The following is a 25,132-nucleotide window of genomic DNA, read 5'->3' as shown; positions in this document are numbered from 1 at the left end:
CAGAGACTGATGAATGCTAACACAGCACAGTGGCAGTGTGAACACAGAGACTGAATGCCAACACAGATAGTGGTACAGTGTGAACACAGAGACTGAATGCTAACACAGATAGCGGTGCAGTGTGAATAACACAGAGACTGAATGCTAACACAGAGACTGAACGCTTAACACAGATAGTGGTACAGTGTGAACACAGAGACTGAATGCTAACACAGATGGTGGTACAGTGTGAACACAGAGACTGATCAGCCAACACAGATAGTGGTACAGTGTGAACACAGAGACTGGGAATGCTAACACAGATAGTGGTACAGTGTGAACACAGAGACCAACAAGCTAACACAGATAGTGGTACAGTGTGAACACAGAGACTGAATGCTAACATGATAGTGTGGTGCAGTGTGAACACAGAGACTGAATGCTAACACAGATAGTGGTACAGTGTGAACACAGAGACTGAATGCTAACACAGATAGTGGTACAGTGTGAACACAGAGACTGAATGCTAACACAGATAGTGGTACAGTGTGAACACAGAGACTGAATGCTAACACAGATAGTGGTGCAGTGTGAACACAGAGACTGAATGCTAACACAGATAGTGGTACAGTGTGAACACAGAGACTGAATGCTAACACAGATAGTGGTAAAGAAAGTGTGAACACAGAGACTGAATACTAACACAGATAGTGGGTACAGTGTGAACACAGAGACTGAATGCTAACACAGATAGTGGTACAGTGTGAACACAGAGACTGAATGCTAACACAGATAGGTGGTACAGTGTGAACACAGAGACTGAATGCTAACACAGATAGTGGTACAGTGTGAACACAGAGACTGAATGCTAACACAGATAGTGTGGTACAGTGTGAACACAGAGAGACTGAATGCTAACACAGATAGTGGTACAGTGTGAACACAGAGACTGAATGCTAACACAGATAGTCGCAGCAGTGTGAACACAGAGACTGAATGTGCTAACACAGAGACTGAATGCTAACACAGATAGTGGTACAGTGTGAACACAGAGACTGGAATGCCAACACAGATAGTGGTACAGTGTGAACACAGAGACTGAATGCCAACACAGAGACTGAATGCTAACACAGATAGTGGTACAGTGTGAACACAGAGACTGAATGCTAACACAGATAGTGGTACAGTGTGAACACAGAGACTGAATGCTAACACAGATAGTGGTACAGTGTGAACACAGAGACTGAATGCCAACACAGATAGTGGTACAGTGTGAACACAGAGACTGGGAATGCTAACACAGATAGTGGTACAGTGTGAACACAGAGACTGAATGCTAACACAGATAGTGGTACAGTGTGAACACAGAGACTGAATGCTAACACAGATAGTGGTACAAATGTGAACACCACAGAGACTGAATGCTAACATGAGACTGAATGCTAACACAGATAGTGGTACAGTGTGAACACAGAGACTGAATGCTAACACAGATAGTGGTACAATGTGAACACAGAGACTGGAATGCCAACACAGATAGTGGTACAGTGTGAACACAGAGACTGAATGCTAACACAGATAGTGGTACAATGTGAACACAGAGACTGAATGCCAACACAGAGACTGAATGCTAACACAGATAGTGGTACACAGTGTGGAACACAGAGACTGGGAATGCTGGTCACAGAGAGTGGTGTTATGTGAAAACAGAGACTGAATGCTAACACAGTTAGTGGTACAGTGTGAACACAGAGACTGAATGCTAACACAGATAGTGGTACAGTGTGAACACAGAGACTGAATGCTAACACAGATAGTGGTACAGTGTGAACACAGAGACTGAATGCTAACACAGAGACTGAATGCTAACACAGATAGTGGTACAGTGTGAACACAGAGACTGAATAAGCTAACACAGATAGTGGTACAGTGTGAACACAGAGACTGAATACTAACACAGAGACCTGAATGCTAAGACAGACAGTGGTACAGTGTGAACATAGAGACTGAATGCTAACACAGATAGTGGTACAGTGTGAACACAGAGACTTGAATGCGAACACAGATAGTGGTACAGTGTGAACACAGAGACTGAATGCTAACAATTACAGGAGACTGGAATGCTAACACAGATAGTGGTACAGTGTGAACACAGAGACTGAATGCTAACACAGAGACTGAATGCTAACACAGATAGTGGTGCAGTGTGAACACAGAGACTGAATGCTAACACAGATAGTGGTACCGTGGTGAACACAAAGACTGAATGCTAACACAGATAGTGGTACTGCAAACACAGAGACTGAATGCTAACACAGATAGTGGTACAGTGTGAACACAGAGACTGGAATTTGCTAACACAGATAGTGGTACAGTGTGAACACAGAGACTGAATGCAAACAGATAGTGGTGCAGTGTGAACAACACAGAGACTGAATGCTAACACAGATAGTGTGTACAGTGTGAACACAGAGACTGGGAATGCTAACACAGATAGTGGTAAGCAGTGTGAATGCAGAGACTGAATACTAACACAGATAGTGGTACAGTGTGAACACAGAGACTGAATGCTAACACAGATAGTGGGTGCAGTGTGAACACAGAGACTGAATGCTAACACAGATAGGGTGGTGCAGTGTGAACACAGAGACTGAATGCTAACACAGATAGTGGTACATGGTGAACACAGAGACTAAATGCCAACACAGATAGTGGTACAGTGTGAACATGAGACTGAATGCCAACACAGATAGTGGTACAGTGTGAACACAGAGACTGAATGCTAACACAGATAGTGGTACAGTGTGAACACAGAGACTGAATGCTAACACAGATAGTGGTACAGTGTGAATGACAGAGACTGAATGCTAACACAATAATAGATAGTAAAAGCAAAAATATTATATACTGGGAATGCTAAACACAGATAGTGGTACAGTGTGGAACACAGATTTGAATGCTAACACAGATAGTGGTGCAGTGTGAACACAGAGACTGAATGCTAACACAGAGACTGAATGCCAAACACAGATAGTCGCACAGTGTGAACACAGAGACTGAATGCCAACACAGAGACTGAATGCTAACAGAGATCGTGGTACAGTGTGGGCCCCGAGACTGAATTCCAACACAGATAGTGGTACAGTGTGATCACAGAGACTGAATGCTAACAGAGAAAGTGGTACAGTCTGAACACAGAGACTGAATGCTAACACAGAGACTCCTGAATACTAACACAGATAGCTCTGTACAGTGTGAATCACAGAGACTGAATGCTAAGACAGAGACTGAATTGCCAACACAGATAGTGGTACAGTGTGAACACAGAGACTGAATGCTAACACAGATAGTGGTACAGTGGGAACACAGAGACTGAATGCCAACACAGATAGTGTGTACAGTGTGAACACAGAGACTGAATGCTAACATATTAGAGGTGTACAGTGTGAACACACAGACTGAATGCTAACACAGATAGTGGTACAATGTGTTATAGACTGAACTGGCTAACACAGAGATTCCCTGAATGCTAACACAGATAGTGGCACAGCAGAACACAGAGACTGAATGCTAAATACAGATAGTGGGTACAATGTGAACACAGAGACTGAATGCTAACACAGATAGTGGTACAGTGTGGAACACAGAGACTGAATGCTAAATACAGAGACTGAATGCTGAACACAGATAGCCTTACAGTGTGAACACAGAGACTGAATGCTAACACAGAGACTGAATGCTAAATACAGATAGTGGTACAGTGTGAACACAGAGACTGAATGCTAACACAGATAGTGGTACAAAAATTACAGAGACCGAATGCTAACACAGATAGTGGTACAATGTGAACACAGAGACTGAATGCTAACACAGATAGTGGTACAGTGTGAACACAGAGACTGAATGCTAACACAGAGACTGAATGCTAACACAGAGGCTGGCTGACAGAACACACAGAGACTGACATGCTAACACAGAGACTGAATGCTAACACAGATAGTGGTACAGTGTGAACACAGAGACTGAATGCTAACACAGATAGTGGAACAGAAAAGCACAGAGACTGAATGCAATCACAGATAGTGGTACAATGTGAACACAGAGACTGAATGCTAACACAGATAGTGGCACAGTGTGAACACAGAGACCCTGAATACTAACACAGAGACTGAATATGAACACAGATAGTCACAGTGAAATATTAGAGACTGAACACTAACACAGAGACTAAATGCTAATTACAGATAGTGGTGCAGTGTGAACACAGAGACTGAATGCTACATACAGATAGTGGTACAGTGTGAACACAGAGATTGAATGCTAACATACAGATAGTGGTACAGTGTGAACACAGAGACCAATGCTAACACAGATAGTGGTACAGTGTGAACACAGAGACTGAATGCTAACACAGATAGTGGTACAGTGTGAACACAGAGACTGAATGCTAACACAGATAGTGGTACAATGTGGAACACAGGCAGACTGAATGCCAACACAGAGACTGAATACTAACACAGATAGTGGTACAGTGTGAACACAGAGACTGAATGCCAACACAGATAGTGGTACAAATGTGAACACAGAGACTGAATGCTAACATAGATAGAGGTGGCAGTGTGAACACAGAGACTGAATGCTAACACAGAGAGTGGTACAGTGTGAACACAGAGACTGAATGCCAACACAGAGACTGAATGCTACCACAGATAGTGGTACAGTGTGAACACAGAGACTGAATGCTAACACAGATAGTGGTGCAGTGTGAACACAGAGACTGAACACTAACACAGATAGTGGTACAATGTGAACACAGAGACTGAATGCTAACACAGATAGTGGTACAGTGTGAACACAGAGACTGAATGCTGAACACAGAGACTGGAATGCTAACACAGATAGTGGTACAGTGTGAACACAGAGACTGAATGCCAACACAGATAGTCACAGTGTGAACACAGAGACTGAATGCCAACACAGAGACCCTGAATGCTAACACAGATAGTGGCATAGTGTAAACACAGAGACTGAATGCCAACACAGAGACTGAATGCTAACACAGATAGCCTATAGTGTGAACACAGAGACCGGGAATGCTAACACAGAGACCGAATGCTAACACAGATAGTGGTGGTACAGTGTGAACACAGAGAATTGAATGCTGACACAGATAGTGGTACAGTGTGGAACACAGAGACTGAATGCTAACACAGATAGTGGTACAGTGTGAACACAGAGACTGAATGCTAACACAGATAGTGGTATTGGCAAAAACACAGAGACGAAATGCTAACACAGATAGTGGTACAGTGTGAACACAGAGACTGAATGCTAACACAGATAGTGGTACAATGTGAACACAGAGACTGAATGCTAACACAGAGACTGAATGCTAACACAGATAGTGGTACAGTGTGAACACAGAGACTGAATGCTAACACAGATAGTGGTACAATGTGAACACAGAGACTGAATAAGCTAACACAGATAGTGGTACAGTGTGAACACAGAGACTGAATGCTAACACAGATAGTGGTACAGTGTGAACACAGAGACTGAATGCTAACACAGAGACTGAATGCTAACACAGTGATAGTGGGTGAACAGTGTGGAACACAGAGACTGAATGCTGCAACACAGAGATAGTGGTACAGTGCAACACAGAGACTGAATGCTAACACAGATAGTGGTACAATGTGAACACAGAGACTGAATGCTAACACAGATAGTGGTACAGTGTGTGAACACAGAGACTGAATGCTAACACAGAGACTGGAATGCTAACACAGATAGTGGTACAGTGTGAACACAGAGACTGAATGCTAACAACACAGATAGTCTGTGACAGTGGGAACACAGAGACTGAATGCTAACACAGAGACTGGAATGCTAACACAGATAGTGGTACAGTGTGAACACAGAGACTGAATGCTAACACAGATAGTGGTACAGTGTGAACACAGAGACTGAATGCTAACACAGATAGTGGTACAGTGTGAACACAGAGACTGGAATGCTAACACAGAGACTTGAATGCCAACACAGATAGTGGTACCAGTGTGAACACAGAGACTGAATGCTAACACAGATAGTGGTACAGTGTGAACACAGAGACTGGGAATGCTAACACAGATAGTGGTACAGTGTGAACACAGAGACTGGAATGCTAACACAGATAGTGGTGAACAATGTGAACACAGAGACTGGAATGCTAACACAGAGACTTGAATGCTAACACAGATAGTGGTACAGTGTGAACACACAGAGACTGAATGCTAACACAGATAGTGGTACAAATGTGAACACAGAGACTGGAATGCTAACACAGATAGTGGTACAGTGTGAACACAGGAGGACTTGGAATGCTAACACAGATAGTGGGTACAATGTGAACACAGAGACTGAATGCTAACACAGAGACTTGAAATGCTAACACAGATAGTGGTACCAGTGTGAACACAGAGACTGAATGCAATACACAGATAGTGTGGTACAGTGTGAAAACAGAGACTGAATGCTAACACAGATAGTGGTACAGTGTGAACACAGAGACTGAATGCTAACACTAGATAGTGGTACAGTGTGAACACAGAGACTGAATGCTAACACAGATAGTGGCATACAGTGTGAACACAGAGACTGGAATGCTGAACACAGAGACTGAAATGCTAACACAGATAGTGGTACAGTGTGAACAGAGACTGAAATGCTAACACAGATAGTGGTACAGTGTGGAACACAGAGACTTGAATGCTAAACACAGAGACTTGGAATGCTAACACAGACAGTGGTACAGGGTGTGAACACAGAGACTGAATGCTAACACAGAGGCAGGTGGGGTGGTACAGTGTGAACACAGAGACTGAATGCTAACACAGATAGTGGTACAGTGTGAACACACAGTAGACTTGAATGCTAACACAGAGACTGAATGGCTAACACAGATAGTGGGTACCAGTGTGAACACAGAGACTGGAAATGCTAACACAGATGGTGGTACAGTGTGAACACAGAGAGACTAGAATGCAAGAACACAGATAGTGGTACAGTGTGAACACAGAGACTGAATGCTGAATACATTGTATAGTGGTACAGTGTGAACACAGAGACTGGAATGCTGAACACAGATAGTGTACAGTGTGAACACAGAGACTGAATGCTAACACAGATAGAGGTGGTGCAGTGTGAAACACAGGAGACTTGAATGCTAACACAGATAGTGGTACAGTGTGAACACAGAGACTCTGAATGCTAACACAGATGGTGGTACAGTGTGAACACAGAGACTGAATGCTACACACAGATAGTGGTACAGTGTGAACAGTAGAGACTGAATGCTAACACAGATAGTGGTGCAGTGTGAACACAGAGACTGGGAATGCTAACACAGATAGTGGGTACAGTGTGAACACAGAGACTGAAATGCTAACACAGATAGTGGTACAGTGTGAACACAGAGACTGAATGCTAACACATGATAGTGGTACAGTGTGAACACAGAGACTGGAATGCCAACACAGATAGTGGTACAGTGTGAACACAGAGACTGAATGCTGTAACACAGATAGTGGTACAGTGTGAACACAGAGACTGGAATGTTCTAACACAGAGAGTGGTAGAGGTGTGAACACAAAGACTGAATGCTAACACAGATAGTGGTACAGTGTGAACACAGAGACTGAATGCTAACACAGATAGTGGTACAGTGTGAACACAGAGACTGAATGCTAACACAGATAGTAAAACAGTGTGAACACAGAGACTGAATGCTAACACAGATAGTGGTACAGTGTGAACACAGAGACTGAATGCTAACACAGAGACTGAATGCTAACACAGATAGTGGTACAGTGTGAACACAGAGACTGAATGCTAACACAGATAGTGGTACAGTGTGAAACACAGAGACCCTGGGAATGCTAACACAGACAGTGGTAACAGTGTGAACACAGAGACTGAATAATGCTAACACAGATAGTGGTACAGTGTGAACACAGAGACTGAATGCTAACACAGATAGTGGTACATGTGTGGAACACAGAGACTGAATGCTAACACAGATAGTGGTACAGTGTGAACACAGAGACTGAATGCTAACACAGATAGTGGTACAATGTGAACACAGAGACTGAATGCTAACACACAGAGACTGAATGCTAACACAGATAGTGTGTACAGTGTGAACACAGAGACTGAATGCTAACACAGATAGTGTGGTACAATGTGAACACAGAGACTGAATGCTAACACAGATAGTGTGGTACAGTGTGAACACAGAGAGACTGAATGCTAACACAGATAGTGTGGCAGCAATGTGAACACAGAGACTGAATGCTAACACAGAGACTGAATGGGCACACAGATAGTGGTACAGTGTGAACATTAAGAGACTGAATGCTAACACAGATAGTGGTACAGTGTGAAAACAGAGACTGAATGCTAACACAGATAGTGGTACAGTGTGAACACAGAGATCTGAATGCTAACACAGATAGTGGTACAGTGTGGAAACACAGAGACTGGAATGCTAACACAGATAAGTGGTACAGTGTGAACACACAGAGACTGGGAATGCTAACACAGAGACTGAATGCTAACACAGATAGTGGTACAGTGTGAACACAGAGACTGAATGCTAACACAGATAGGGGGACAGTGTGGACATAGAGACTGCATGCTAACACAGAGACTGAATGCTAACACACACAGTGGTACAGAAAAAGTGAACACAGAGACTGAATGTGCTAACACAGATAGTGGTACAGTGTGAACACAGAGACACTGAATGCTAACACAGATAGTGGTACAGTGTGAACACAGAGACTGAATGCTAGTACACAGAGACTGAATGCTAAAACAGATAGTGGTGCACAGTGTGAACACAGAGACTGAATGCTAACACAGATAGTGGTACAGTGTGAACACAGAGACTCCTGGAATGCTAAACACAGAGACTGGAATGCTAACACAGATAGTGGTACAGTGTGAACACAGAGACTGGGAATAAGCTAACACAGATAGGTGGTACAGTGTGAACACAGAGACTGAATGCAAACAGATAGTGGTACAGTGTGAACACAGAGACTGAATGCTAACACAGATAGTGGTACTAGTGCTTGAACACAGAGACTGAATGCTAACACAGATAGTGGTACAGGTGGTGAACACAGAGACTGAGATGCTACACACAGATAGTGGTACAGTGTGTGAACACAGAGACTGGGAATGCTAACACAGATAGTGGTTGCAGTGTGAACACAGAGACTGAATCGCTAACACAGATAGTGGTACAGTGTGAACACAGAGACTGGAATGCTAACAACACAGATAGTGGTACATGTGTGGAACACAGAGAGCTGGAATGGCTAACACAGATAGTGGTACAGTGTGAACACAGAGACTGGAATGCTAACACAGATAGTGGTACAGTGTGAACACAGAGACTGAATGCTAACACAGATAGTGGTACAGTGTGAACACACAGAGACTGAGGAATGCTAACACAGATAGTTGGTACAGTGTGAACACAGAGACTGGAATGCTAACACAGATAGTGGTACAGTGTGAACACAGAGACTGGAATGCTAACACAAGATAGTGTGGTACAGTGTGAACACAGAGACTGAATGCTAACACAGATAGTGGTACAGTAAAGTGAGGCACACAGAGACTGAGATGCTAAGCACAGAGACTGAATGCTAACACAGATAGTCGTACAGTGTGAACACAGAGACCTGAATGCTAACACAGAGACTGAATGCTAACACAGATAGTGGTACAGTGTGAACACAGAGACTGAATGCTAACACAGATAGTGGTACAGTGTGGAACACAGAGACTGAGATGCTAACACAGATAGTGGTACAGTGTGGCTACACAGAGAGACTGAATGCTAACACAGAGACTGAAATTGCTAACACAGATAGTCAGTACAGTGTGGAAACACAGAGACTGAATGCTAACACAGAGACTGAATGCTAACACATGATAGTGGTACAGTGTGAACACAGAGACTGAATGCTAACATGGCCAGATAGTGGGTACAGTGTGAACACAGAGGACTGACATGCTAACACAGATAGTGGTACAGTGTGAACACAGAGACTGAATGCACTAACACAGATAGTGGTACAGTGTGAACACAGAGACTGAATGCTAACACAGATCAGCGTGGTACAATGTGAACACAGAGACTGAATGCTAACACAGAGACTGAATGCTAACATACAGATAGTGGTACAGTGTGAACACAGAGACTGAATGCAACACAGATAGTGGTACAATGTGAACACAGAGACTGAATGCTAACACAGATAGTGGTACAGTGTGAACACAGAGACTGAATGCTAACACAGAGACTGAATGCTAACACAGATAGTCAGACAGTGTGAACACAGAGACTGAATGCTAACACAGAGACTGAATGCTAACACAGATAGTGGTACAGTGTGAACACAGAGACTGAATGCTAACACAGATAGTGGTACAGTGTGAACACAGAGACTGAATGCTAACACAGATAGTGGTACAATGTGAACACAGAGACTGAATGCTAACACAGATAGTGGTACAGTGTGAACACAGAGACTGAATGCTAACACAGAGACTGAATGCTAACACAGATAGTCGTACAGTGTGAACACAGAGACTGAATGCTAACACAGAGACTGAATGCTAACACAGATAGTGGTACAGTGTGAACACAGAGACTGAATGCTAACACAGATAGTGGTACAGTGTGAACACAGAGACTGAATGCTAACACAGATAGTGGTACAATGTGAACACAGAGACTGAATGCTAACACAGATAGTGGTACAGTGTGAACACAGAGACTGAATGCTAACACAGAGACTGAATGCTAACACAGATAGTCGACAGTGTGAACACAGAGACTGAATGCCAACACAGAGACTGAATGCTAACACAGATAGTGGTACAGTGTGAACACAGAGACTGAATGCTAACACAGATAGTGGTACAGTGTGAACACAGAGACTGAATGCTAACACAGATAGTGGTACAGTGTGAACACAGAGACTGAATGCTAACACAGATAGTGGTACAGTGTGAACACAGAGACTGAATGCTAACACAGATAGTGGTACAGTGTGAACACAGAGACTGAATGCTAACACAGATAGTGGTACAATGTGAACACAGAGACTGAATGCAACACAGAGACTGAATGCTAACACAGATAGTGGTACAGTGTGAACACAGAGACTGAATGCTAACACAGATAGTGGTACAATGTGAACACAGAGACTGAATGCTAACACAGATAGTGGTACAGTGTGAACACAGAGACTGAATGCTAACACAGATAGTGGTACAGTGTGAACACAGAGACTGAATGCTAACACAGAGACTGAATGCTAACACAGATAGTGGTACAGTGTGAACACAGAGACTGAATGCTAACACAGATAGTGGTACAGTGTGAACACAGAGACTGAATGCTAACACAGATAGTGGTACAATGTGAACACAGAGACTGAATGCTAACACAGATAGTGGTACAGTGTGAACACAGAGACTGAATGCTAACACAGAGACTGAATGCTAACACAGATAGTGGTACAGTGTGAACACAGAGACTGAATGCTAACACAGATAGTCGTACAGTGTGAACACAGAGACTGAATGCTAACACAGAGACTGAATGCTAACACAGATAGTGGTACAGTGTGAACACAGAGACTGAATGCTAACACAGATAGTGGTACAGTGTGAACACAGAGACTGAATGCTAACACAGATAGTGGTACAGTGTGAACACAGAGACTGAATGCTAACACAGAGACTGAATGCTAACACAGATAGTGGTACAGTGTGAACACAGAGACTGAATGCTAACACAGATAGTGGTACAGTGTGAACACAGAGACTGAATGCTAACACAGATAGTGGTACAGTGTGAACACAGAGACTGAATGCTAACACAGATAGTGGTACAATGTGAAGACAGAGAGTGAAGGCTAACACAGAGACTGAATGCCAACACAGATAGTGGTACAGTGTGAACACACAGACTGAATGCTAACACAGATAGTCGTACAATGTGAACACAGAGACTGAATGCTAACACAGATAGTGGTACAGTGTGAACACAGAGACTGAATGCTAACACAGATAGTGGTACAATGTGAACACAGAGACTGAATGCTAACACAGAGACTGAATGCTAACACAGATAGTGGTACAGTGTGAACACAGAGACTGAATGCTAACACAGATAGTGGTACAGTGTGAAACAGAGACTGAATGCTAACACAGATAGTGGTACAGTGTGAACACAGAGACTGAATGCTAACACAGATAGTGGTACAGTGTGAACACAGAGACTGAATGCTAACACAGATAGTGGTACAGTGTGAACACAGAGACTGAATGCTAACACATGAGACTGAATGCTAACACAGATAGTGGTACAGTGTGAACACAGAGACTGAATGCTAACACAGATAGTGGTACAGTGTGAACACAGAGACTGAATGCTAACACAGAGACTGAATGCTAACACAGACAGTGGTACAGTGTGAACACAGAGACTGAATGCTAACACAGATAGTGGTACAGTGTGAACACAGAGACTGAATGCTAACACAGATAGTGGTACAGTGTGAACACAGAGACTGAATGCTAACACAGAGACTGAACGCTAACACAGATAGTGGTACAGTGTGAACACAGAGACTGAATGCTAACACAGATGGTGGTACAGTGTGAACACAGAGACTGAATGCTAACACAGATAGTGGTACAGTGTGGAGACAGAGACTGCATGCTAACACAGATAGAGGTACAATGTGAACACAGAGACTGAATGCTAACACAGATAGTGGTACAGTGTGAACACAGAGACTGAATGCTAACACAGATAGTGGTGCAGTGTGAACACAGAGACTGAATGCTAACACAGAGACTGAACGCTAACACAGATAGTGGTACAGTGTGAACACAGAGACTGAATGCTAACACAGATAGTGGTACAGTGTGAACACAGAGACTGAATGCTAACACAGATAGTGGTACAGTGTGAACACAGAGACTGAATGCTAACACAGAGACTGAATGCTAACACAGATAGTCTCACAGTGTGAACACAGAGACTGAATGCTATCACAGAGACTGAATGCTAACACAGATAGTGTTACAGTGTGAACTCAGAGACTGCATGCTTACACACATAGTGGTACACTGTGAATACAGAGACTGTATGCTTACACAGATAGTGGTACAGTGTGAACACAGAGACTGAATGCTAACACAGAGACTGAATGCTAACACAGATAGTCGACAGTGTGAACACAGAGACTGAATGCTAACACAGAGACTGAATGCTAACACAGATAGTGGTACAGTGTGAACACAGAGACTGAATGCTAACACAGATAGTGTGGTACAGTGTGAACACAGAGACTGAATGCTAACACAGATAGTGGTACAGTGTGAACACAGAGACTGAATGCTAACACAGATAGTGGTACAGTGTGAACACAGAGACTGAATGCTAACACAGATAGTGGTACAATGTGAACACAGAGACTGAATGCTAACACAGAGACTGAATGCTAACACAGATAGTGGTACAGTGTGAACACAGAGACTGAATGCTAACACAGATAGTGGTACAATGTGAACACAGAGACTGAATGCTAACACAGATAGTGGTACAGTGTGAACACAGAGACTGAATGCTAACACAGAGACTGAATGCTAACACAGATAGTCGTACAGTGTGAACACAGAGACTGAATGCTAACACAGAGACTGAATGCTAACACAGATAGTGGTACAGTGTGAACACAGAGACTGAATGCTAACACAGATAGTGGTACAGTGTGAACACAGAGACTGAATGCTAACACAGATAGTGGTACAATGTGAACACAGAGACTGAATGCTAACACAGATAGTGGTACAGTGTGAACACAGAGACTGAATGCTAACACAGATAGTGGTACAGTGTGAACACAGAGACTGAATGCTAACAAAGAGACTGAATGCTAACACAGATAGTCGTACAGTGTGAACACAGAGACTGAATGCTAACACAGATAGTGGTACAGTGTGAACACAGAGACTGAATGCTAACACAGAGACTGAATGCTAACACAGATAGTGGTACAGTGTGAACACAGAGACTGAATGCTAACACAGATAGTCGGACAGTGTGAACACAGGGACTGAATGCTAACACAGAGACTGAATGCTAACACAGATAGTGGTACAGTGTGAACACAGAGACTGAATGCTAACACAGATAGTGGTACAGTGTGAACACAGAGACTGAATGCTAACACAGATAGTGGTACAGTGTGAACACAGAGACTGAATGCTAACACAGAGACTGAATGCTAACACAGATAGTGGTACAGTGTGAACACAGAGACTGAATGCTAACACAGATAGTGGTACAGTGTGAACACAGAGACTGAATGCTAACACAGATAGTGGTACAGTGTGAACACAGAGACTGAATGCTAACACAGATAGTGGTACAATGTGAACACAGAGACTGAATGCTAACACAGAGACTGAATGCTAACACAGATAGTGGTACAGTGTGAACACAGAGACTGAATGCTAACACAGATAGTGGTACAATGTGAACACAGAGACTGAATGCTAACACAGATAGTGGTACAGTGTGAACACAGAGACTGAATGCTAACACAGATGAGTGGTACAATGTGAACACAGAGACTGAATGCTAACACAGAGACTGAATGCTAACACAGATAGTGGTACAGTGTGAACACAGAGACTGAATGCTAACACAGATAGTGGTACAGTGTGAAAACAGAGACTGAATGCTAACACAGATAGTGGTACAGTGTGAACACAGAGACTGAATGCTAACACAGATAGTGGTACAGTGTGAACACAGAGACTGAATGCTAACACAGATAGTGGTACAGTGTGAACACAGAGACTGAATGCTAACACAGAGACTGAATGCTAACACAGATAGTGGTACAGTGTGAACACAGAGACTGAATGCTAACACAGATAGTGGTACAGTGTGAACACAGAGACTGAATGCTAACACAGAGACTGAATGCTAACACAGACAGTGGTACAGTGTGAACACAGAGACTGAATGCTAACACAGATAGTGGTACAGTGTGAACACAGAGACTGAATGCTAACACAGATAGTGGTACAGTGTGAACACAGAGACTGAATGCTAACACAGAGACTGAACGCTAACACAGATAGTGGTACAGTGTGAACACAGAGACTGAATGCTAACACAGATGGTGGTACAGTGTGAACACAGAGACTGAATGCTAACACAGATAGTGGTACAGTGTGAACACAGAGACTGAATGCTAACACAGATAGTGGTACAGTGTGAACACAGAGACTGAATGCTAACACAGATAGTGGTACAGTGTGAACACAGAGACTGAATGCTAACACAGATAGTGGTGCAGTGTGAACACAGAGACTGAATGCTAACACAGAGACTGAACAGCTAACACAGATAGTGGTACAGTGTGAACACAGAGACTGAATGCTAACACAGATAGTGGTACAGTGTGAACACAGAGACTGAATGCTAACACAGATAGTGGTACAGTGTGAACACAGAGACTGAATGCTAACACAGAGACTGAATGCTAACACAGATAGTCGTACAGTGTGAACACAGAGACTGAATGCTAACACAGAGACTGAATGCTAACACAGATAGTGGTACAGTGTGAACACAGAGACTGAATGCTAACACAGATAGTGGTACAGTGTGAACACAGAGACTGAATGCTAACACAGATAGTGGTACAGTGTGAACACAGAGACTGAATGCTAACACAGAGACTGAATGCTAACACAGATAGTCAGACAGTGTGAACACAGAGACTGAATGCTAACACAGAGACTGAATGCTAACACAGATAGTGGTACAGTGTGAACACAGAGACTGAATGCTAACACAGATAGTGGTACAGTGTGAACACAGAGACTGAATGCTAACACAGATAGTGGTACAGTGTGAACACAGAGACTGAATGCTAACACAGATAGTGGTACAGTGTGAACACAGAGACTGAATGCTAACACAGATAGTGGTACAATGTGAACACAGAGACTGAATGCTAACACAGAGACTGAATGCTAACACAGATAGTGGTACAGTGTGAACACAGAGACTGGAATGCTAACACAGATAGTGGTACAAAGTGAACACACAGAGACTGAATGCTAACACAGATAGTGGTACAGTGTGAACACAGAGACTGAATGCTAACACAGAGACTGAATGCTAACACAGATAGTCGACAGTGTGAACACAGAGGCTGAATGCTAACACAGAGACTGAATGCTAACACAGATAGTGGTACAGTGTGAACACAGAGACTGAATGCTAACACAGATAGTGGTACAGTGTGAACACAGAGACTGAATGCTAACACAGATAGTGGTACAATGTGAACACAGAGACTGAATGCTAACACAGATAGTGGTACAGTGTGAACACAGAGACTGAATGCTAACACAGATAGTGGTACAGTGTGAACACAGAGACTGAATGCTAACAAAGAGACTGAATGCTAACACAGATAGTCGTACAGTGTGAACACAGAGACTGAATGCTAACACAGAGACTGAATGCTAACACAGATAGTGGTACAGTGTGAACACAGAGACTGAATGCTAACACAGATAGTGGTACAGTGTGAACACAGAGACTGAATGCTAACACACATGAGTGGTACAATGTGAACACAGAGACTGAATGCTAACACAGATAGTGGTACAGTGTGAACACAGACACTGAATGCTAACACAGAGACTGAATGCTAACACAGATAGTCGTACAGTGTGAACACAGAGACTGAATGCTAACACAGAGACTGAATGCTAACACAGATAGTCGTACAGTGTGAACACAGAGACTGAATGCTAACACAGATAGTGGTACAGTGTGAACACAGAGACTGAATGCTAACACAGATAGTGGTACAGTGTGAACACAGAGACTGAATGCTAACACAGATAGTGGTACAGTGTGAACACAGAGACTGAATGCTAACACAGATAGTGGTACAGTGTGAACACAGAGACTGAATGCTAACACAGATAGTGGTACAATGTGAACACAGAGACTGAATGCTAACACAGAGACTGAATGCTAACACAGATAGTGGTACAGTGGGAACACAGAGACTGAATGCTAACACAGATGAGTGGTACAATGTGAACACAGAGACTGGAATGCTAACACAGATAGTGGTACAGTGTGAACACAGAGACTGAATGCTAACACAGATAGTGGTACAGTGTGAACACAGAGACTGAATGCTAACACAGATAGTGGTACAGTGTGAACACAGAGACTGAATGCTAACACAGATAGTGGTACAGTGTGAACACAGAGACTGAATGCTAACACAGAGACTGAATGCTAACACAGATAGTGGTACAGTGTGAACACAGAGACTGAATGCTAACACAGATAGTGGTACAGTGTGAACACAGAGACTGAATGCTAACACAGAGACTGAATGCTAACACAGATAGTGGTACAGTGTGAACACAGAGACTGAATGCTAACACAGATAGTCGTACAGTGTGAACACAGAGACTGAATGCTAACACAGAGACTGAATGCTAACACAGATAGTGGTACAGTGTGAACACAGAGACTGAATGCTAACACAGATGAGTGGTACAGTGTGAACACAGAGACTGAATGCTAACACAGATAGTGGTACAGTGTGAACACAGAGACTGAATGCTAACAAAGAGACTGAATGCTAACACAGATAGTCGTACAGTGTGAACACAGAGACTGAATGCTAACACAGAGACTGAATGCTAACACAGATAGTGGTACAGTGTGAACACAGAGACTGAATGCTAACACAGATAGTGGTACAGTGTGAACACAGAGACTGAATGCTAACACAGATAGTGGTACAATGTGAACACAGAGACTGAATGCTAACACAGATAGTGGTACAGTGTGAACACAGAGACTGAATGCTAACACAGAGACTGAATGCTAACACAGATAGTCGTACAGTGTGAACACAGAGACTGAATGCTAACACAGAGACTGAATGCTAACACAGATAGTGGTACAGTGTGAACACAGAGACTGAATGCTAACACAGATAGTGGTACAGTGTGAACACAGAGACTGAATGCTAACACAGATAGTGGTACAGTGTGAACACAGAGACTGAATGCTAACACAGATAGTGGTACAGTGTGAACACAGAGACTGAATGCTAACACAGAGACTGAATGCTAACACAGATAGTGGTACAGTGTGAACACAGAGACTGAATGCTAACACAGATAGTGGTACAGTGTGAACACAGAGACTGAATGCTAACACAGATAGTGGTACAGTGTGAACACAGAGACTGAATGCTAACACAGATAGTGGTACAATGTGAACACAGAGACTGAATGCTAACACAGAGACTGAATGCTAACACAGATAGTGGTACAGTGTGAACACAGAGACTGAATGCTAACACAGATAGTGGTACAATGTGAACACAGAGACTGAATGCTAACACAGATAGTGGTACAGTGTGAACACAGAGACTGAATGCTAACACAGATAGTGGTACAATGTGAACACAGAGACTGAATGCTAACACAGAGACTGAATGCTAACACAGATAGTTGGTACAGTGTGAACACAGAGACTGAATGCTAACACACAGATAGTGGTACAGTGTGAAAACAGAGACTGAATGCTAACACAGATAGTGGTACAGTGTGAACACAGAGACTGAATGCTAACACAGATAGTGGTACAGTGTGAACACAGAGACTGAATGCTAACACAGATAGTGGTACAGTGTGAACACAGAGACTGAATGCTAACACAGAGACTGAATGCTAACACAGATAGTGGTACAGTGTGAACACAGAGACTGAATGCTAACACAGATAGTGGTACAGTGTGAACACAGAGACTGAATGCTAACACAGAGACTGAATGCTAACACAGACAGTGGTACAGTGTGAACACAGAGACTGAATGCTAACACAGATAGTGGTACAGTGTGAACACAGAGACTGAATGCTAACACAGATAGTGGTACAGTGTGAACACAGAGACTGAATGCTAACACAGAGACTGAACGCTAACACAGATAGTGGTACAGTGTGAACACAGAGACTGAATGCTAACACAGATGGTGGTACAGTGTGAACACAGAGACTGAATGCTAACACAGATAGTGGTACAGTGTGAACACAGAGACTGAATGCTAACACAGATAGTGGTACAGTGTGAACACAGAGACTGAATGCTAACACAGATAGTGGTGGTACAGTGTGAACACAGAGACTGAATGCTAACACAGATAGTGGTGCAGTGTGAACACAGAGACTGAATGCTAACACAGATAGTGGTACAGGTGTGAACACAGAGACTGAATGCTAACACAGATGAGTGGTACAGTGTGAACACAGAGACTGAATGCTAACACAGATAGTGGTACAGTGTGAGACACAGAGACTGAATGCTAACACAGCTAGTGGTGCAGTGTGAACACAGAGACTGAATGCTAACACAGATAGTGGTACAGTGTGAACACAGAGACTGAATGCTAACACAGATAGTGGTACAGTGTGAACACAGAGACTGAATGCTAACACAGATAGTGGTACAGTGTGAACACAGAGACTGAATGCTAACACAGATAGTGGTACAGTGTGAACACAGAGACTGAATGCTAACACAGATTGTGGTACAGTGTGAACACAGAGACTGAATGCTAACACAGATAGTGGTACAGTGTGAACACAAAGACTGAATGCTAACACAGATAGTGGTACAGTGTGAACACAGAGACTGAATGCTAACACAGATAGTGGTACAGTGTGAACACAGAGACTGAATGCTAACACAGATAGTCGTACAGTGTGAAGACAGAGACTGAATACTAACACAGAGACAGAATGCTAAAACAGATAGTGGTACAGTGTGAACACAGAGACTGAATGCTAAAACAGATGAGTGGTACAGTGTGAACACAGAGAGCTGAATGCTAACACAGAGACTGAATGCTAACACAGATGAGTGGTACAGTGTGAACACAGAGACTGAATGCTAACACAGATAGGTGGTACAGTGTGAACACAGAGACTGAATGCTAACACAGATAGTGGTACAGTGTGAACACAGTGACTGTATGCTAACACAGATAGTGGTACAGTGTGAACACAGAGACTGAATGCTAACACAGAGTCTGTATGCTAACACAGAGACTGAATGATAACACAGAAAGTGGGACAGTGTGAACACAGAGACTGAATGCTAACACAGATAGCCGTACACTGTGTACACCCAGACTGAATGCTAACACAGCCAGTGCTACAGTGTGAATACACAGACTGAATGCTATCACAGAGTCTGACTGCTAACACAGATAGTCGTATTACAGTGTGAACACAGAGACTGAATGCTAACACAGAGACTGAATGCTAACACAGATAGTGGTACAGTGTGAACACAGAGACTGAATGCTAACACAGATAGTGGTACAGTGTGAACACAGAGACTGGATGCTAACACAGATAGTGGTACAGTGTGTACACAGTGACTGAATGCTAACACAGAGACTGAATGCTAACACAGATAGTCATTACAGTGTGTACACAGAGACTGAATGCTAACACAGAGACTGAATGCTAACACAGATAGTGGTACAGTGTGAACACAGAGACTGAATGCTAACACAGATAGTGGTACAGTGTGAACACAGAGACTGAATGCTAACACAGATAGTGGTACAGTGTGAACACAGAGACTGAATGCTAACACAGATAGTGGTACAGTGTGAACACAGAGACTGAATGCTAACACAGATGAGTGGTACAATGTGAACACAGAGACTGAATGCTAACACAGAGACTGAATGCTAACACAGATAGTGGTACAGTGTGAACACAGAGACTGAATGCTAACACAGATAGTGGTACAAAGTGAACACAGAGACTGAATGCTAACACAGATAGTGGTACAGTGTGAACACAGAGACTGAATGCTAACACAGAGACTGAATGGTAACACAGATAGTAGTACAGTGTGAACACAGAGACTGAATGCTAACACAGAGACTGAATGCTAACACAGATAGTGGTACAGTGTGAACACAGAGACTGAATGCTAACACAGATAGTGGTACAGTGTGAACACAGAGACTGAATGCTAACACAGATAGTGGTACAACAATGTGAACACAGAGACTGAATGCTAACACAGATAGTGGTACAGTGTGAACACAGAGACTGAATGCTAACACAGATGAGTGGTACAGTGTGAACACAGAGACTGAATGCTAACAAAGAGACTGAATGCTAACACAGATAGTCGGTACAGTGTGAACACAGAGACTGAATGCTAACACAGAGACTGAATGCTAACACAGATAGTGGTACAGTGTGAACACAGAGACTGAATGCTAACACAGATAGTGGTACAGTGTGAACACAGAGACTGAATGCTAGCACACAGATAGTGGTACAATGTGAACACAGAGACTGAATGCTAACACAGATAGTGGTACAGTTGTGAACACAGAGACTGAATGCTAACACAGAGACTGAATGCTAACACAGATAGTCGTACAGTGTGAACACAGAGACTGAATGCTAACACAGAGACTGAATGCTAACACAGATAGTGTGGTACAGTGTGAACACAGAGACTGAATGCTAACACAGATAGTGGTACAGTGTGAACACAGAGACTGAATGCTAACACAGATAGTGGTACAGTGTGAACACAGAGACTGAATGCTAACACAGATAGTGGTACAGTGTGAACACAGAGACTGAATGCTAACACAGATAGTGGTACAGTGTGAACACAGAGACTGAATGCTAACACAGATAGTGGTACAATGTGAACACAGAGACTGAATGCTAACACAGAGACTGAATGCTAACACAGATAGTGGTACAGTGTGAACACAGAGACTGAATGCTAACACAGATAGTGGTACAATGTGAACACAGAGACTGAATGCTAACACAGATAGTGGTACAGTGTGAACTCAGAGACTGAATGCTAACACAGATAGTTGGTACAGTGTGAACACAGAGACTGCATGCTAACACAGATAGTGGTACAGTGTGAACACAGAGACTGAATGCTAACACAGATAGTGGTACAGTGTGAACACAGAGACTGAATGCTAACACAGAGACTGAATGCTAACACAGATAGTGGTACAGTGTGAACACAGAGACTGAATGCTAACACAGATAGTGGTACAGTGTGAACACAGAGACTGAATGCTAACACAGAGACTGAATGCTAACACAGATGAGTTGGTACAGTGTGGACACAGAGACTGAATGCTAACACAGATAGTCGTACAGTGTGAACACAGAGACTGAATGCTAACACAGAGACTGAATGCTAACACAGATAGTGGTACAGTGTGAACACAGAGACTGAATGCTAACACAGATAGTGGTACAGTGTGAACACAGAGACTGAATGATAACACAGATAGTGGTACAGTGTGAACACAGAGACTGAATGCTAACAAAGAGACTGAATGCTAACACAGATAGTCAGTACAGTGTGAACACAGAGACTGAATGCTAACACAGAGACTGAATGCTAACACAGATAGTGGTACAGTGTGAACACAGAGACTGAATGCTAACACAGATAGTGGTACAGTGTGAACACAGAGACTGAATGCTAACACAGATAGTGGTACAATGTGAACACAGAGACTGAATGCTAACACAGATAGTGGTACAGTGTGAACACACAGAGACTGAATGCTAACACAGAGACTGAATGCTAACACAGATAGTCGTACAGTGTGAACACAGAGACTGAATGCTAACACAGAGACTGAATGCTAACACAGATAGTGGTACAGTGTGAACACAGAGACTGAATGCTAACACAGATAGTGGTACAGTGTGAACACAGAGACTGAATGCTAACACAGATAGTGGTACAGTGTGAACACAGAGACTGAATGCTAACACAGATGAGTGGTACAGTGTGAACACAGAGACAGAATGCAAACAGAGAGACAGAAAGCAAACACAGATAGTGGTACAGAGAGAACACAGAGACAGAATGCAAACACAGAAAGAGGAACAAAGTGAGCACAGAGACTGAATGCAAACACTGATAGTGGTACAGTGTGAGCACGGAGACTGAATGCTAACACAGATAGTGGTACAATGTGAACACAGAGACTGGAATGCTAACACAGAGACTGAATGCTAACACAGATAGTGGTACAGTGTGAACACAGAGACTGAATGCTAACACAGATAGTGGTACAATGTGAACACAGAGAGACTGAATGCTAACACAGATAGTGGTACAGTGTGAACACAGAGACTGAATGCTAACACAGATAGTGGTACAATGTGAACACAGAGACTGAATGCTAACACAGAGACTGAATGCTAACACAGATAGTGGTACAGTGTGAACACAGAGACTGAATGCTAACACAGATAGTGGTACAGTGTGAAAACAGAGACTGAATGCTAACACAGATAGTGGTACAGTGTGAACACAGAGACTGAATGCTAACACAGATAGTGGTACAGTGTGAACACAGAGACTGAATGCTAACACAGATAGTGGTACAGTGTGAACACAGAGACTGAATGCTAACACAGAGACTGAATGCTAACACAGATAGTGGTACAGTGTGAACACAGAGACTGAATGCTAACACAGATAGTGGTACAGTGTGAACACAGAGACTGAATGCTAACACAGATAGTGGTACAGTGTGAACACAGAGACTGAATGCTAACACAGATAGTCGTACAGTGTGAACACAGAGACTGAATGCTAACACAGAGACTGAATGCTAACACAGATAGTGGTACAGTGTGAACACAGAGACTGAATGCTAACAAAGAGACTGAATGCTAACACAGATAGTCGTACAGTGTGAACACAGAGACTGAATGCTAACACAGAGACTGAATGCTAACACAGACAGTGGTACAGTGTGAACACAGAGACTGAATGCTAACACAGATAGTGGTACAGTGTGAACACAGAGACTGAATGCTAACACAGATAGTGGTACAGTGTGAACACAGAGACTGAATGCTAACACAGAGACTGAACGCTAACACAGATAGTGGTACAGTGTGAACACAGAGACTGAATGCTAACACAGATGGTGGTACAGTGTGAACACAGAGACTGAATGCTAACACAGATAGTGGTACAGTGTGAACACAGAGACTGAATGCTAACACAGATAGTGGTACAGTGTGAACACAGAGACTGAATGCTAACACAGATAGTGGTACAGTGTGAACACAGAGACTGAATGCTAACACAGATAGTGGTGCAGTGTGAACACAGAGACTGAATGCTAACACAGATAGTGGTACAGTGTGAACACAGAGACTGAATGCTAACACAGATAGTGGTACAGTGTGAACACAGAGACTGAATGCTAACACAGATAGTGGTACAGTGTGAACACAGAGACTGAATGCTAACACAGATAGTGGTGCAGTGTGAACACAGAGACTGAATGCTAACACAGATAGTGGTACAGTGTGAACACAGAGACTGAATGCTAACACAGATAGTGGTACAGTGTGAACACAGAGACTGAATGCTAACACAGATAGTGGTACAGTGTGAACACAGAGACTGAATGCTAACACAGATAGTGGTACAGTGTGAACACAGAGACTGAATGCTAACACAGATAGTGGTACAGTGTGAACACAGAGACTGAATGCTAACACAGATAGTGGTACAGTGTGAACACAAAGACTGAATGCTAACACAGATAGTGGTACAGTGTGAACACAGAGACTGAATGCTAACACAGATAGTGGTACAGTGTGAACACAGAGACTGAATGCTAACACAGATAGTCGTACAGTGTGAACACAGAGACTGAATGCTAACACAGAGACTGAATGCTAAAACAGATAGTGGTACAGTGTGAACACAGAGACTGAATGCTAACACAGATAGTGGTACAGTGTGAACACAGAGACTGAATGCTAACACAGAGACTGAATGCTAACACAGATAGTGGTACAGTGTGAACACAGAGACTGAATGCTAACACAGATAGTGGTACAGTGTGAACACAGAGACTGAATGCTAACACAGACAGTGGTACAGTGTGAACACAGAGAC

Source organism: Hemibagrus wyckioides, linkage group LG02 (genome assembly GCF_019097595.1).
Source record: "Hemibagrus wyckioides isolate EC202008001 linkage group LG02, SWU_Hwy_1.0, whole genome shotgun sequence".
In the NCBI taxonomy this organism is placed as follows: domain Eukaryota; kingdom Metazoa; phylum Chordata; class Actinopteri; order Siluriformes; family Bagridae; genus Hemibagrus; species Hemibagrus wyckioides.
This window is presented reverse-complemented; position numbering follows the sequence as displayed.